The sequence below is a fragment of the Dipodomys spectabilis genome, unplaced genomic scaffold, assembly GCF_019054845.1.
Source record: "Dipodomys spectabilis isolate Male_0828 unplaced genomic scaffold, ASM1905484v1 ptg000157l, whole genome shotgun sequence".
NCBI classification, from domain to species: domain Eukaryota; kingdom Metazoa; phylum Chordata; class Mammalia; order Rodentia; family Heteromyidae; genus Dipodomys; species Dipodomys spectabilis.
This window is the reverse complement of record NW_024870834.1, coordinates 23,913,790-23,931,389: the sequence shown is the minus strand read 5'-3', so window position 1 is coordinate 23,931,389 and position 17,600 is coordinate 23,913,790. Positions and strand designations below refer to the sequence as shown.

Sequence of the window (17,600 nt, the reverse complement as noted above, 5' to 3'; positions counted from 1 at the left end):
CAAGTTTTTCAGTGTGTTTAAATGAAGCCACCACCATCCTTTCTATCAAATAGCCAAATATAGCTGCAAAATACTTGCTTGTGTGGTCACTGCCCCATAACTGACAAAAGATTAAAGACTTATGATTTGGATGCCCCTAGATCTGGTGTCCCATTGACAAATTGTTCAATGGTGCACTGAAATTTAATGATAAGAGTAAATCAACCTGGAATCCCAAAGCTGGGATTGAGGATACAACTTAGCAGTACAGTGCTCTCCTAACATGTTCAAGGCCCCATGTACCATTGCCAGCTACACACACACACACACACACACACACACACACACACACACACACACACACACACACACACACACACACACACACACACTATGTGAATCTATTTCCTGGAAGCAAGTCTGTTTCTTGGGACAATTCTCCTTATTAGTCAATGAAAACAAAACAAAAAAACCAAAACCCAGAAACCATACAAATTGTCCTTTTTAAAATTTGTGGTGAGGGGCTGGGAAGATGGCTCAGTGGTAGAGTGCTTGCCTTGCATGCCTGAGGCCCTGGGTTCGATTCCTCAGCACCTCATAAGCAAAAAGAAAAAAGCCGGAAGTGGCTCTGTGGCTCAAGTAGTAGAGCGCTAGCCTTGAGCTGAAGAGCTGAGGGACAGTGCCCAGGCCCAGAGTTCAGGCCTCACAACCGGACCCAAAAAAAAAAAACAAAAAAAAAATAAAATTTGTGGTGAGACACATACATAAAATGTATCATCTTAGCTATTTTAAAATGTATAGTTGAGTGGAATTAAAAACATTCATAATGCTGTGCCACCAACATCTTTTTTTTTTTTTTTAATGGGTTATGGAGCTTGAAACACAGGGCCTGGGTGCCATCCCTGAGCCTCTTTGTGCTCAAGGCTAACACTCTACCAATTGAGCCACAACTCTACCTCCAGTTTTTTGAGAGGTTGATTGGAGATAAGAGTCTCACAGGGGAAGTGGCGCTGTAGCTCAAGTGGTAGAGCGCTTGCCTTGAGCTGAAGAGCTGAGGGACAGCACCCAGGCCCAGAGTTCAAGCCTCACGACCGACAAAAAAAAAAAAAAAAAAGAGTCTCACAGGGACTTTTCTGGGCCAACTTCAAACCTGGTACTCAGATCTCAGCCTCCTAAATAGCTAGGATAACAGGCATGAGCCACAAGTGCCTGGCCTCCATCTATCTTCATAACCCTTCTCAACTTCTAAAACTTAAAATTCTGTACCAATTAAACAGTAATTCCTCATGCCCCTTGTCTACAGGCTACAGTTATGATTTTATTGTATGATTTTTATTTTTTATTTTTTGCAGTGCTGGGGATCCATCCCAGGGTTTTGTACATTCTCAGTGCTGTGCCACTGAGCTGCTACATCCCCAACTGAGTCCTTGGATTTTTTTTTTTTTTTTGCCATGCCTGGAGCTTGGACTCAGGGCCTGGGCACTATCCATGAGCCTCTCTTTGCTCAAGGCTAGTGCTCTACCACTTGAGCCACAGCGCCATTTCCAGCTTTTTCTGTTGATGTGGTACTGAGGCACCAGGACTTCATGCATGCTAGGCAAGCACTCTAACACTAAGCCACATTCCCAGCTGAGCAATTGGATTTGTTTTTTTTTTTTTTTTGTCAGTCATGAGGCCTGAACTCTGGCTGGGCCTTGGTGCTGTCCCTGACTCTTCAGCTCAAGGCTAGCAATCTACCACTTGAGCCACAATGCCACTTCTGGCTTTTTCTGCTTATGTGGTGCTTAGGAATCGAACCCAGGGCCTCATGCATGCAAGGCAAGCACTCTACCACTGAGCCACCTTCTCAGCCCAAGCCCTTGGATTTTTTTTTTTTTTTTTTGGGTCCAGTCGTGGGGCCTGAACTCTGGGCCTGAGCGCTGTCCCTCAGCTCTTCAGCTCAAGGCTAGCGCTAGCCACAGCGTCACTTCCGGCTTTTTTTTCTTTTTGCTTATTTGGTGCTGAGGAATCAAACCCAGGGCCTCATGCATGCACTGAGCCACCTTCCCAGCCCAAGCCCTTGGATTTTTAAGACAGAGTTTTGCTATATAACCCAGGTGGATATTAGATTCATAATGTTCTCAGCCTCCAAAATGCTGGGATTACCGACTTGCTGTACCATGCCCAGCTTGTCTGTATGATGTTAACTATTCTGATTGCCTCTTTTAAATAGCATCCTGCTATATTTGTCTTTTTGTAACTGACTTATTTCTCTTATTGAAATGTATTCCAGATGTCATAGTTAATACATTAGATTTTTTTTTCTTTTTAAGGATGAGAAAGATTCTGTGGTAGTTACTACATTTTGCTTAGCCATTCATCTGTTGATAGATACTTGGGCTACTCCACATTTTAGCTATTGTGAATAATGCTGCTGTGAATATGAGTGTATTAATCTCTCTTTAAATGCCACGTTTAGCTAGGTGCTGGTGGCTCATACCTCTAATCCTAGCTACTTAGGAAGCTGAGATCTGAGGATTGTGATTGGAAGCTAGCCTGGGCAGAAAAATCTGTGAGACTCTTATCTCCAATTAAAAATATCAAAGAGCCAAAAGGATAGTGGTGCCTTTTGTCTTCAGTGAAAAAAGCTCAAGGAGGGGACTGGGAAGGTGGCTCAGCAGTAGAGTGCTTGCCTTGCATGCATGAGGCCCTGGGTTTGATTCCTCAGCACCACATAAACAGAAAAAGCTGGAAGTGGTGCTGTGGTGCAAGTGGTAGAATGCTAGCCTAGAGCTGAAGAGCTCAGGGACAGCACCCAGACCTAGAGTTCAAGCCCTGTGACCGACCAAAAAAAAGCTTAGGGACAGCACAGAACCAGAGTTCAAGCCCCAGGACTGGAAAAGAAAAAATTGAAGGGCTGGGAGGTAGCTCAGTGGTAAAGTGCTTGCCTACCAAGCACAACACCCTGGGTTTGACAAGTCCCAGTACTAAAAAAGACAAGACAAAAACAGACCAATAAATAAATAAATAAAACCCAGAAACAAAAACAAAAAAAGGGGAAAAAAAAGAAAAGAAAACCCCTAAAACTGTTTTTGCTGGGCATTACCATGAGCCTGTAATCCTGGCACCTCAAGAGGCTGAGACCTGGGGATCACAGTTCAAAGTCAGCTGGACAGTAAAGTCCGTGAGACTCTTATCTCCAAATAACCACCAGAAAACGAAGTGATCCTGTGGCTCAAAGTGGTAAGAGTGATAGCATTGAGCAAAAAAGCTCAAGGGGCAGTACCCAGGGTCTGAGTTCAAGCGCCAACCAATAACCCGCCTATTATGACTGGAGAGCCAAACAATCCATCCAGGCACAGTTAAAGGTGACAAAAGAATTTTATTTACAGCAGAAAAGGGGTCTGCGACTCCCTTTTCCTGGGCTAGATACTCAGAACCAAGATCAACCTCAACCACCAAACCTCCAAGCCTCCAATGGGCAGCCCTTACCTTTATTAGTTGGTCTGCCAACCCCAGACCCCCAAAAGCTCCAAAGTTCCAAAAGAGAAGGGTTTTCCTTTTCTTTCCCAGGCCTCTCCGCAGGCCTCTCTGCAGGCCTCATGCCTCTCCACAGGCTGTCCTGCTCTGCTCCTGTAGAAGCCTCTCCACAGGCTAGAGCATTGCTCTACTCTGCTCCGGGAGAGGCCTCTCTTAGGCCTGCCCTGGTCTGCTCCAGTAGGCACCTTTTCTGTCTTTCTCCCCACCATGTCTCTCTCTCCACCCCTGCTCCTCAAAACACTGCGCCCCTCCCCCTCCCTCCAACGGCTCCAACGGTTTCAACCGCCACTCAGGCCCATCCCCCAAGCCTCCCACTGTCCAACCGCTGGATGCCCCACCCCCTCCAGCAGTCGGCCCCAGAACAGTGACAACAGTCTCTTGATGTCTTTCCCCCCTCCTGCTACAGCCTGCTGCATGATGATGTCAGCGCAGGGGCGGCCCTTCCCACCCCTTCCCACCCCGCACTGGTTACCACACTGCCCTCACCAAAAAAAAGAATTATTGATATCACAGATAACGGAGAACTACAGGGAAAAGTAGAAGGAAGAGGAAGAGCGGTAGGAATCTTAAGATGGGAAAACAAAAGGGTTAAAGCTCAGATTACTGAAGCCCAGACTCAGAGTTGAAAATGCTGCCTGGCTTAAACTGGTATCTTAGTATCCCAGAAGAGGGACCGTATAGTGTTGCCTCATACCTCTGAGAAAGGTTGTGGCTGGCAGGTGCTAACTCCTCTGAGGGAATGTGATGAGGCTAGCTCTGAGTGTGCAGAGAAGTCCAGAGCTTGAACCCATGCTGCAGCTGGCATGGAGAGCTGTTGCCTGGGTGATACCAATAGAAACAGGAAGCAAACAGGAAGGCGCAAATCCTTTCTACCTTCATTCTGCCTTCTGATGTCCCACTATTGGTAGAACCTAACAGAGACCAAGGGAGCAAAGAAAAATGTAGACTTCAGGGATCCAGTTCCAGTCCCAAAGAGGTGGAATTTGAAACTGAGGAACAATTTCTTCATAACCAGGATAGTTTTTTGTTCAGATGGTATGCAAAAGGATGACAGGTGCACATGCTTGTAATCTCCGCACTCAGAAGGCTGAGGCAGGAGCATAACAAATTCAAGGCCAGCCTGGGCTACATACATAGCAAAATCCTGCCAACTAATAATAATAATACAAAATGAGAAACAGCATTCTAGGATATTTCACAGGGTTCAAGCGGAGAGAGGTACAACATATGCTGCATAGAGAGGAGGGAGGAGCTAGTTTGCAGCATGAGTAAGGATTTGTTGGGTTTGATAAATTTAACGAGAAATCTGGGGCCCAACATAGTACAATTCAAGCTTTAAAGTCTCCTGATTGGCCAATATGAAATTAAAAAAAGAGAAATAACTCTGTGTGTGTGTGTGTGTGTGTGTACACATTCGTGTGTGTGTTAGACAATTTTCAACCACTATAACAAAATACCTGAGCCAATCAATTAACAAGATTCACACATTCCATGACAAAGGAATAGCATACAACACACATTACTTGCCTGACATAGAACAATTGTTAACTACTGAGCAAAATAATTTAATAGATAAATAGGTGACATTATGATTATTATAAAAGAATGGCATAAACTATTGATGACTATAACGTGATATATACTGGTAATGAGGAATATATTATTATTTAAACACACTGTCTCTCCTATGTACTGTCATCATTTTACAGTTAAGAAAAATAATGTAGAGGTCTGGGAATGTGGCTTAGTGGTAGAGTGCTTGCCTAGCATACATGAAGCCCTGGGTTCGATTCCTCAGTACCACAAACACAGAAAAGGCCAGAAGTGGTGCTGTGGCTCAAGTGGTAGAGTGCTAGCCTTGAGCAAAAGAAGCTCAGGGACAGTGCGCAGGCCCTGAGTTTAAGCCCCAGGACTGGGAGAAACATAAAGAAATAAATAAAAAGAACTGTAGTAGCAAAACACTACCAAGGTAATAAAGATTGAAAAATTGTACATGGCAATCCTGAAGGTTTTATAAGCTTCCTCCTCCAAAGCCAAAACATAGCACACAAATAGTATCGCAGAAATAATAACACCACTTTTCTGAAGGAACCTTCAGCCTTCTCCATTTTCATAGGCCCTTTGTTCAACAGTGAATAAACTGGATTAACAGCCGCCCCCAGGGCTTCCGTACAAGATGGCGCCTCCCATCTCCGCACTCCAGCGGGTATGACATCCTTCTGAGCAGCCTCTGGCCCGGAAGTGGTTACGGCTCTAGTGGATCCGGGTGTGTGCGCGCGCAGGCGGGTGGCGGTGGTTCCAGCTTTCCAGCGTGAGGTGCCGCAGGTGCGCTGGTCGGGTCGGAGGCTGTGGGTAAGTGAAGCTCCGGGGTGGGAGAAGCCTTCGCTGGGTCTGTCCGCGGAGCCGAGGGCGTTTCCAGCGCGGATGGAGAACGGTTGTGATACTGGGGTACCACAGTGCGTGGGGTGGGGGCGCCGGTGGATGGATCCTTGCTGCTCCCCATCGAGTCGGTCCTGTCCCCCCTCTCTCCGCCCTCGGGCGCGGCCTCCGAGCCCCCACACACCTGGGCGGGCGGCCCCGCTTTGTGGGGCTTCGACAGGGCCCTCCGCTGGCCCTCTGTCCGCGCGTCCATCCTCTCGTCCTCCCTCCGTCCTCTCCAGCGTCCCCTCGAGGCTTTTCCAGCCAGGCAGTCACCCGGGAACCCGCGATGGTAATCCCGGGGCGCCGCGGCCCTTCCCGCCGCGCTGTTCAGGGGCCCCCGGTCCCCTGGCCACTCGCACCCGCCGCTCTTGGCCTCGCTGCCCTGGCCTCGCTGCCAGCCACCCCTTTCCCTTTCGGTCAAACAAGAATCCTAGACATGGCTACAAAGCGGAGATCTGTGCGTCAAAATGCAACCAAACCCAAGACTTTACAGCTTTGGATGTGCTGTGGGACTCGACACTCTTCTGTATCCTTCCTTCTTTACTTTCAAATACCTCCTTCTTGGAAACACAAGACCACGCCTTTTTAAAAAGTTGGATTACAATAGAAGGGATTGCAAGTGCAACATTTTTATAATTATCTAAATTAGAAAGTGTGGGAATAAAGAGGTTACATGGAGGAAATACTTCAATTTGGCCAAGTAGGGCTTATGTTGAAAATACATTTTAAAATGTTCATTTTAGTTATACTCCAGGCAACTAATCATTTCCCCGTATTTATTAGTATCAATTTCATTTTGAAATGTCCACTTACCATACAATGTATCTTCATGGGACTTAACCCCTCCCTCTCCCTCATCTCCCCTCCTACCCAAACCAATCTCAAGAAGCTCCACAAACATACATAAAATATTTTAACCATATCCACCCTCTTCCACTCGCTATTCTTCCCCCTGACCCCCACTGATACTGATACTTAATACTTCCATTCAAGACAGGAACTATTTACTTTCTTGTCATTCTTGTGTGTGTGTGTATGCGTGTGTGTGTGTGTGTGTGTGTGTGTGATACTTAATACTTCCATTCAAGACAGGAACTATTTACTTTCTTGTCATTTGTGTGTGTGTGTGTGTGTGTTCTTTGTTCAAAGGAGGTTTACTGTTGTATTTCATACATGCATATACAGTACTTTAATTAGATTTGACCCCCTTACCACTCTCACTTTCCCCATCTCTACTTTTATTATTCAGCCACTTTCAGTGAATTTCCTTCTGCCTTCTTCACTCACTGATACAGTGTATATCAGTATCATTCATGATGATTCTTTTTTTCTACAATTAAAAATTAAAAATACATTTCTCAATTAAAAATGAAATATACATTTCTCTCTATACATAGATCTATATGTACATGTATGCATGTACATAGATATATATGATCCTGTATGTACTTACATATGTTTATGTGTACCTATATGTTTATATATACACATCTCTATATAATCTTGTAAAAATCATGTAAATTTTATAAATAAGACATCCTCTTTACCCATAGACACACAGACACAGACACACACAGACACACACAGAGACACACACACACACACACACACACACACACACACACACACAATCTCATCCTCTTCACCAGGTTCTCCACTCCAAAGAATTTTGGGTTACATTTTATTTTTTATTTCTTTTTACATTTATTGACAAATATGTATAAGTGCATGTGTTTGCAAAGATTTCATGTTAAATTTTATAAATGCATATTTTCTTACAAATATACCATATGGTACATATTCTGCAACTTGATGGTTTTTTTTGTTTGTTTTTTTTTTTTTGCCGGTCATGGACCTGAACTCTGGGCCTAGGTGCTGTCCCTCAGTTCTTCAGCTCAAAGCGAGCGCTCTATCGCTTGAGCTACAGTGCCACTTCCGGCTTTTTCTGTTTATGTGGTGCTGAGGAATCGAACCCAGGGCCTGAGGCATGCAAGGCAAGCACTCTACCACTGAGCCACCTTCCCAGCCCTGCAACTTGATGTTTTATGCTTAAAAATGGGTCTTGAAACGTTATTTGTCTTTATATAGACTGACCTATTCTTTCTACTTTTCTAGAAGTTCCATAGTGTGTTAACCTTTCATAGAATGTGGAATTCCATAGGTTATTTGCAGTTTATTTCAGTATTGGACACACTGCACCAAGAGAAACTTTGTACATGTGTATGTGTGCTGTGTGAGTGTTTCTGAAAGATGAATGCCTTTGTGCAGTTGATGACAAACTTATGCCTACCAACAGTGCATCGTATATATTGCCATTTCATCTGAGCTCTTTTAGAGGTTTGGTGGTTTCAGCCTTTGTGTGTGTGATATGGTACTGAGATCTGAATTCAAGGCCTTGCACCTCAGCTTCTTTTGCTCAAGGCTAGCACTCTACCACTTGAACCACATGCCACTTCTGGCTTTTTCTGTTCATATGGTACTGAGGAATTGAACCCAGGGCTTCATGCATGCTAGTCAAGCACTCTAACATAAAGCCACATTCCCAGACCTTTTTTTGAATAAGGCTTCACTTTTTCCCCTGGACTGATCTGAGCTCTTGCTTTGCTTACTTGCCTGCCTTCCTTTCTGCCTGCCTGACTCCTTCCTTCCTTCCTTCCTCTCCTACTTTTCTTTGCTATATAAGGGGGGATTTCATTATGACATTTCCATGTATATCCTGGACTTTAATCTTCCTATTAATGGTTCCCAAGTAGCTGTTGAGATGGTAGCTGCACACTCAGTCTCCTCTCTTCCCCAAAGGCTGGCACTCACAACCAGTTTTGTATTGGCTGAAATAGGATCTTGTAAACCTTTAGCCTGGGATAGCCTTGAGCCACCATTTTCCCAGTCTCAGCCTCCTGAGTATCTAGGATTACAGGTGAGCTACCATACCTGGCTATACATAAGCAAGGTGTATAGAATGCAAGGACCTTTCCACTGAAAGGTCCTTTCCATTTTCAAGATCCTGCAAGTATGTAGGCAGAAATCAGGTCATGGTCTACCATATAATAGAATCCTTTATTTGGACTTAAGGGCTAACCTTGACTATTTTAAGTGTCTGATTCTTTTTTCTTTCCTTTAATAGTTCTGTGGTCTGCAGAACTACAGTGGTATTAAAAAAGTGGTATAAAAAAGTTTAGTAAATTGCACACAGCAAGTGGCAGAGGCTAGATTTGGACCCAGAATATTTTACTTAGGGTCTTTGTTGTTATCACATGTTGTATTATTCTGCAAACACTTGTAACATAATTGTTTAATTTATTAAAATGTGATTTAGCCCATGAATGTGATTATATGTTGACAAGTGGAATATTTAATTGCTTGTCTCTAAAAAAAACTTATATTTGAAGTTGGGCGCCCGTGGCTCACACCTGTAATCCTAGCTACTCAGGAGGCTGAGATCTGAGACTCGTGGTTCAAAGGCAGCCTGGGCAACAAAGTCCAAGAGACTCTTATCGCCAATAAACCACCAGAAAACCGGAAGTGGTGCTGTGGCTCAAGTGGTAGAGCACTTACCTTGAACTGAAGAGCTGAGGGACAGCGCCCAGGCCCAGAGTTCAAACCCATGACCGACAAAAAAAAGAAAAAAGAAAAAAAAAATCCCCCCAAACTTCTATTTGACTATTCTGACTATATACTGGTATCAGATTTTATACTTATAAAGAATTTAAAAAATGAAAAATAGGTTGTTCATAATCCTACTACCCTTAGTTAACAATTGATAATAATGATGGTTGCATACAAAAAATTTTTTTTGGTGGTAGCATTGAGATTTGAACTCGGCCTCACACCTGCTAGGCAGAGATACTCTGCCCCTTGAGTCACTCTCTGGTCCTTTGTCTTGGTTATTTTTGAAATGACAGGTCTCTTTTTGTCCAAGCTGGCCTGAAATTTGATCCTCCTATTAGACTTTTCTGCTGTAGCTGAGATGACAGGTGTAAATTACCATGCCCAGATTTTTCTGTTGAGATGAGGATCTGTGAACATTTTGCCTGGGCTTATCTTATACTACAGTCCTTCCATTCTCGTCCTCCCAAGTAGCTAGGGTTACATATGTAAGCCACCCATGCCTGACAAAACATTTTTCTTGTTGTTTTTTTGAGACATAAACTTGCTATGTAACTCAGCCAAGGCTGGTTTTAACTCATCCTCTTGCCTACGCCCCCTAAATGCTGGAATTACAGTCATGTTTCACCAGACCCAGCCAAAAACTTTTTAATCAGAATCCCAAATTATTTCAGTCATGGGAAATATTGAAGCACTAAAAGGTTTGAATCTCTGAGCAACCTTTTTGTAAGATTCAAACTCTGTTTTAAACTACCTGTTTAGAGCCTCAGTGAAGGGGACAAAAATCCTGTTTCACTTGAATTAATAGAGTGTTTTAACCTGATGATTGCATCAGGAACATTGATCAAATCAAGTTTTCGTCATTTAATGAGTATTTGTTAGCCAGGAGCTGGTGGCTCACACCTGTAATCCTAGCTACTCAGGAGGCTGAGATCTGAGGATCGCGGTTCAAAGCCAGCCCGGGCAGGAGAGACCGTGAGACTCCTATCTCCAATAAAAACCACCAGAAAACCGGAAGTGGCGCTGTAGCTCAAGTGGTAGAGCGCTCGTCTTGAGCTGAAGAGCTGAGGGACAGCGCCCAGGCCCAGAGTTCAAGTCCCATGACCGACAAAAAAAAAAAAAAAATAATGAGTATTTGTTGAGTACTGTCACCTCATTGCCAGACACTGCGTTACAGTAGTGAAGGAGCCAATTAAGTTCCCTGAGCTCTTGGGACTTGCATTGTGGAAAGACAAGAGATAAACCATAGTCATTCATCAGTCATACAAGCAGGAGAAAAGCAAAATTACCTCTTAGGATCTTGCTGTGTAGTCCAGGCTGGCCTTCAACTTGCAGTCCTCCTGCTTCATCCTCCCAAGTGCTGGTATTACAGGCATCCTTTTCCCTTGTCACCCAAGCACCTATCAAGATGTAGATCTTCACCACCATTCCAGAAAGTTCCTCATTCTTGAAATGCCCTTCCCTAGGTTTTGTATGTACAGCTACTACACCGCTCAACTGCAGTGTCTGCCGTGCAACACTCCTCCTCCAGAGGAAACTACTGTTCCGATATTTTCCCATCAAGGAGTAGTTTGGCTGTTGTAGAATTTTGCATAAATAGTGTGCCTGGATTCTTTTACCTTGAAGTCATTTGATACATACCCATTCATTCCTTATTAGTGCTGAATAGAATTATTATAGAAGTGGGCCATACCTGGGCTGGTTTTGTTTCTGGCTATGATGAGTTCAGGCACTAGGAGCATATTCTGTAAGTCTCTCTATGGACAGATTTAGTTAATCCAGGTTGAGAATCCAAAAACTTTGATAAATCTTACCGCTTCCTATACTCCAGTCTTTCTTTCTTGAATCTTGGGATATTTTTTCAGTCCATTCTCCATATCTCTGCTCTGTTTTTTTGTTTTGTTTTGTTTTGTTTTTAGTCAGTCATGGGGCTTGAACTCAGGGCCTGGGCACTGCCCCTGAGCTCTTTTGCTCAAGGCTAGCACTCTACCACCTTGAACTACAGCTCCACTTCTGGTTTTCTGGTGGTTAATTGGAGATAAAAGTATCATGGGGGCTGGGAAGGTGGCTCAGTGATAGAGTGCTTGCCTTGCATGCCTGAGGCCCTGGGTTCCATTCCTCAGCACCACATAAGCAGAAAGAAAAAAAAAAGCCAGAAGTGGTGCTGTGGCTCAAGTGGTAGAGCCCTAGCCTTGAGGTGAAGAGCTGAGGGACAGCGCCTAGGCCCAGAGTTCAGGCCCCATGATTGGACCAAAAAAAAAAAAAAGAATTTCCTATCCTATCATGCTTTGAACCACAATCTCAGCCTCCTGAATAGCTCAGATTACTGGTGTGAACAACTAGGCTCTGACTGGCCTAGAATTCTTGATCCTTCTGTCTTGGCATCTGGAATGCTAGGATTACAGGCATGTGCTACCATACCAGCTGAATATTTTTTCTTTGGTTATTGTTGCTGCTGCTACTGTTGTTGTAGTTAGGATGGGTTTCTAGGAATCGAACCCAGGGCCCCAAATGTGCTTGGCAAGCACTGTACCACTGAGCTATATCCACAGTCTGAATTTTCTTTCTTTCTTCTTCTTCTTCTTCCTTCTTCTTCTTCTTCTTCCTTCTTCTTCTTCTTCTTCTTCTTCTTCTTCTTCTTCTTCTTCTTCTTCTTCTTCTTCTTCTTCTTCTTCTTCTTCTTCTTCTTCTTCTTCTTCTTCTTCTTCTTCTTCTTCTTCTTCTTCTTCTTCTTCTTCTTCTTCTTCTTCTTCTTCTTCTTCTTCCTCCTCTTCCTCTTCTTCCTCTTCCTCTTCTTCCTTCTCCTTCCCTCTCCCTCCTCCCTCCCCTCCCCCCCCCCTCCTTTTTTTAATGCTGGTCCTGGTGCTTGAAATCAGGGCCTGGGTGTCCCTGGCTTTTTGACTTTCCTGCCCTGGGTGGCTTTGAACCTGGATTGTCAGACCTCAGCCTCCTGACAAGCTAGGATTATAGGCATGAGCCACTGGTACCTGGTTTGAATATTCTTTCTTTAAAGGCCCTTTCAGTTCTTGAGTATATTTATTTTTCCTTCATGGCTTTATGAACTTTTTTTCTTTTCTTTTTTTTTTTACTGGTTTTAGAACTTTGTTAGGAGCTACCGGCATGGCTCGAGTTGTAGAGCAACTGCCTTCCGAGTGAGAGGTCCTAAATACAATCCCCAGCACCATACAAGCAAACAACTGACTGCTGAAATTTCTAGAGTTTTGTTTGGTTTGAATTCATTTGTGGGCTTCTTTGTAGGAACTGACCTTCTATGGAAGGCTTACATGTTTCTCTATGCTAGTTTGGTTTGAATTCATTTGTAGACTCTTTTTGTAGGAACTGGCCTTCTATAGAAGTCTTACATATTTCTCTGTGCTAGAATCTGTGCTGTAATATACATATATATATATACACACTATATATATATATATCCATCTCTCTATCTGTCCATCCATCTATCTATCTATCTATCTGTCTGTCTGTCTGTCTATCTATCTACCTATCTATCTATCTATCTATCTATCTATCGATATTGTACTGAACTTTGGGTCTTATACTTGCTTAAGCAGGCACTGTACCAATTCTGTCATAACTGCCTGGTTCCAACAGGGTTCACCAGTTTGAAATAACTTCTAATTTAGTCTCTTGACTCTGATATCTTGTTTTGTGAGGATCATATAAATTTGGACTCTGTACTTGTCCCAACTGTAGACTTGAGGGTCTTTCCTCTCATAAGAGGCTCTGTTCATACTCTCTGCCTCAGGGAGGTGGCTTATGGACACTGTGTGAAGACTTTGGGGTACCTGTTCATAGAGAGAGTTCCAGAATGTTCAGGGCCTTAGCTTAGACTTCTGTTTCTGCATTGGTGATGTAGCCCAGTCCTATGCCTGGTATGAGTTCTGTGTGTTCCTTCCTCCATTTTTAGTATCTCATGATTGTACTGGAATCATGATTTCATTTTTTTTGTTGGTGATGGTGGTCGTAGGCCTTGAACTCTGTGCTTGGGCGCTGTCACTGAGCTCTTCAGCTCAAGGTAAGCTCTCTACCATTTGAGCAACAGCACTACTTCGAGTTTTCTGGTGGTTAATTGGAGATAAAAGTCTCATGGACTTTCCTGCCCAGGCTGGCTTTGAATTGTGATCCTCAGATCTCAGCCTCCTGAGAAGCTAGGATTACAGGCATGAGCCACCAACGCCTGACCATGATTTCATTTCTTTGCTTTTCTTTGCCAGTTTAACTTTGTGTTGAATTAAGATTCATGTATGTATTTATGTATATATTTGTGTGTGTGGTGTTAGATTTGAAGTCAGGGCCTCACCTATGCTAGACAAGCACTTTACCATAGAGCCACATACCCAGCTGCATTTTTATCTTTAGTTTTTGTCTCTTGGTGGTACTAGGATTTGAATCCTAGGCTTCACTAAGTAGACACTTACCCCTTGAGCTTTGCTCCCAGCTTATTCTGGAATTTATGTTGTTTAGAGTGGAATAAAGAAGGCTTTTTATATCTTCTCAAATTGTTTTAGCCAGATGTCTCTTTATGCAAGTTACTTAATCTCATTATGCCTGTTTTCCTCTTCCAGTAAGAGTGCTGGAAAAAGTACATAGGAGTTACTTAGCACAGCTTCTAGAATAAAGCAGACCTTTTTATAACCACATCGCTATGATGCCACCGCTTGTCGTTTTTATGGTAATAATTGTTGGTTTTCCATTTTTCCTCTCCAGTAGCTATCACTGTGTACATGATTATAATGCAGGATCATTATAAACGTGAAATCGTTCAGATTTGTGGTTGAAAGTTTCAGATGTGACAAAACACATTCAGTATATGCCTCTGAGCTGTCAGAAGATAGGGCGTTCAGGCAGAGAAGCAGATTGCTGTCTTTTGGCTGTCTAGATTTTAGGCCAGAGCCCACAGATGGGAAGCCCTGCACCTTGAGTTTTTTTTGTTGGACTGGCACAGTATTTTAAGAAACTATAAACTGCTAACTTTTTTTTTTTTTTTTTTTTTGCCAGTCATGGGGCCTGAACTCTGGGCCTGGGCACTGTCCCTCAGCTCTTCAGCTCAAGGCCAGTGCCCTACTGCTTGAGCCATAGTGCCACTTCTGGATTTTTTCTTTTTGCTTATGTGGTACTGAGGAATCGAACCTAGGGCCTCAGGCATGCAAGGCAAGCATTCTACCACTGAGCCACCTTCCCAGCTCCTAAATTACTAACATTTAAACCTAGCAACATTTCATGAATTCAGATCTTCTAGCTCTTGTGAACATGCCCATTGTCTGACCATACCTGGCCTGCTTATCTTGTATAGAGTGGCTGCTCCTGGCATTGTCCCTGCCACTGGCCAAGTGACATATACTATTTCACTCTTCCTGCTGTTGTTTTAAAGACTTAATACATAAATGATAATTTGCACTTGTTCACTCTCAATGGAGGTAACAAAAGTTATGTGAGAGACCCACACATTCTAAGGTAGTTTAAAAGGACTGTTGCAGATTGCCCGGCCCTGTGACTTGCAGCTTAGAGCTTCAGGCATCTTAGAGGTCTCTCTGAGTGCCACCCTCTTTGCTTTTTCTCATTCCACCTTCCTTTTCTGTACTCCCCTGCTTTCTCCTACAGTAACTAAATTGGTTTCTATGGAGAACCACAGGCTTCTGGGACCACAGGATGCTATTTATTCAAGTCCATTTTCCCCACTCTTCACTGCCCACACTTTCCAGAAGAGTGAAACAATTTCCTCTCCAATTTACTTGTGGTTAAGATTGATATCTGACTGTCTGTCTGTCTGTTTATGGTATTGGGGATCATACTCAGGCATTACTTTGCCAGTAAGCTACACCTTCAGTCCTCAACCTTTGGTGCTTTTGAGACAGTATCTTGCCATGCAGCCCAGAAACTGGTTTTTAACTTGGGATCCTCCTGCCTCCACCTCCCAAGTACTGGGATGACAGGTGTACTGTACAATGCCTGACAAGATCTTTTTTAAAGCAAGAAGCAAAACTTTTATTAGACTGATAGGAGATGAAAGGTTTAAAATGCAAGTACCCTAGCTGGGCACTGGTGATTCATGCCTTCAGTCCTAGTTACTTAAGCGGCTGTGAGTTTAGGACGACAATTCAAAGCCAACCCAGCAAAGAAAGTCTGTGAGACTCTTATCCCTAGTTGAACAGCAAAAAGCTGGAAGTGGCGTTGTGACTCAACTGTTAAGTTCACTAATAAATCAGCAATCTAAGATGGAAATTCACATCTATGAATTAAAATGGCAAAGAAAACTCACTGAAAGCTGTTGAATAATAGGAGATGGAGAAAGTGACAGTAGGGTGTCAATCTGATCAAAGCATTGTATATGCATGTGTTAAGTTCCACAGTGAAAATTCTTTGAACAATTAGCATACACACAGACACACACACACACACACACACACACACACAGACACACAGACACACACACACACACACACACACACACACACACACACAAAACCCTCCTGAAGTAGAGGAATATAAAACAGATCCTGTTTAGCTTGGGGGGGTGTCCTAGTGGGAGCATAGAGGGTGAGTGTTGGGGGTAGAGGAAGGTGAATATGGTCAAAATGCTTTATGTATATATAGAAAATGGAACATGAAGCTTGAGATTGGCTTGGGAAGAGGGGAGGTGATAGGAAGTAGAAGAAAGAGTGACAGAGGGGTGAGTCTGATCAAGAGACAACTATATGGACATACAACTAATTGATGCTAATAAAATGGGGAGAATATAAGTACAACTGAGAATATGACTGACAGTATCTGCATCAACTGAGCATGTTCAGGAATTTAACATTTTTGTTTTTGAAAAAATGTTTTGTCTTTGGTCAGTTGTGGGCCTTGAACTCTGGGCTTAGGCACTGTCCCTGCGCTCTTCAGCTCAAGGCAAGTGCTCTACCACTTGAGCCATAGCACCACTTCGGGTTTTCTGGTGGTTAATTGGAGAAAAGAGTCTCATGGACTTTCCTGCCTGGACTGGCTTTGAACCTCGATCCTCAGATCTCATCCATCTGAGTAGCTAGGATTACAGGCATGAGCCACTGGCGCCCAGCGAAATGTTTTATTTATTTTTTTTGTCAGTTGTGGGACTTGAACTCTGGGCCTGGGCACTATCCCTCAACTCTTCAGTGCAAGGCAAGTACTCTACCACTTGAGCCACAATGCCACTTCTGATTTTCTGGAGATAAGATTTTCACAGACTTTCCGGCCTGGCCTGGCTTTGAACTGCAATCTGCAGATCTCAGCCTCCTGAGTAGCTAGGATTACAGGTATAAGCCACCAGTGCCCAGCTTGTTTTTGAATTTTTTTATTTTTAAACATTACTTTCTGACTATGCTTGCTTAAAAAAAATATATGCTATGTCTGTGAATAAGGCAGGCTTGCTGTATGCAGTAGCAATGATGAATCAAAGAATTAAATGACTATCCTCTTACCTGACTGTGCTTCCCCCTCACCTGGGTTAAGTGCCTCCGAACCACTTCTAGTTCCTGCCAGCTCCCTCAGTGTTACCCTCAACATCCTGTTTAACAGAGGCCTGTTGGCTGGACAGGCCATACTCTAGACCTTCAGCTCTGTGGAGATAGATTCTAGATCTTGTGCATTCCTCTAAGTTCCTTTGGCCTATTGAAAATGTTTTCATGGTGGTGACTATAACCAAGGTACACTGTATGCTTACATGGACGTGTCAGAAGGAAACCCCCTTGTACAACTACTTGATACGAATAAAAAAATGTGGGGAAAAATGTAATAGTTAAGATTTAGCATGTGTAACACAACTGGTATCAGTAAAGGCTTTATTTAAAAAAATAAAACTCAAAGGCTGAAGATAGAGCTCAAGTAAACACTTGCCTAACAAGTGATAGATAAGGCCCTGAGTTCAACTGCAGTACCACAAATCATAATGATAATAATGATATTGGTACTGCCAGGTGCTGGTGTCTCATGCCACCACCTACTCAGGAGATCTTCGGATCACAGTTCAAAGCCAGCCCAGTCAGAAGAGTCCATGAGACTCTTATCTCTTTATTAGAGATCAGAAAAACAAAACAACT

At 43.3% G+C, this 17,600-nt stretch overlaps 1 protein-coding gene across 1 annotated transcript in view; it reads left to right on the top strand.

The window, feature by feature from the left end:
• Window positions 1-5,797: 5,797 nt before the first annotated feature.
• Window positions 5,798-17,600, top strand: part of Exd2 (exonuclease 3'-5' domain containing 2) — a 35,623-nt gene continuing 23,820 nt past the window's right edge. The window contains exon 1 of the mRNA XM_042692728.1: window positions 5,798-5,850. The gene's annotated coding sequence lies outside the window, so the exon portion shown is untranslated. The remainder of the gene's footprint in view (window positions 5,851-17,600) is intronic.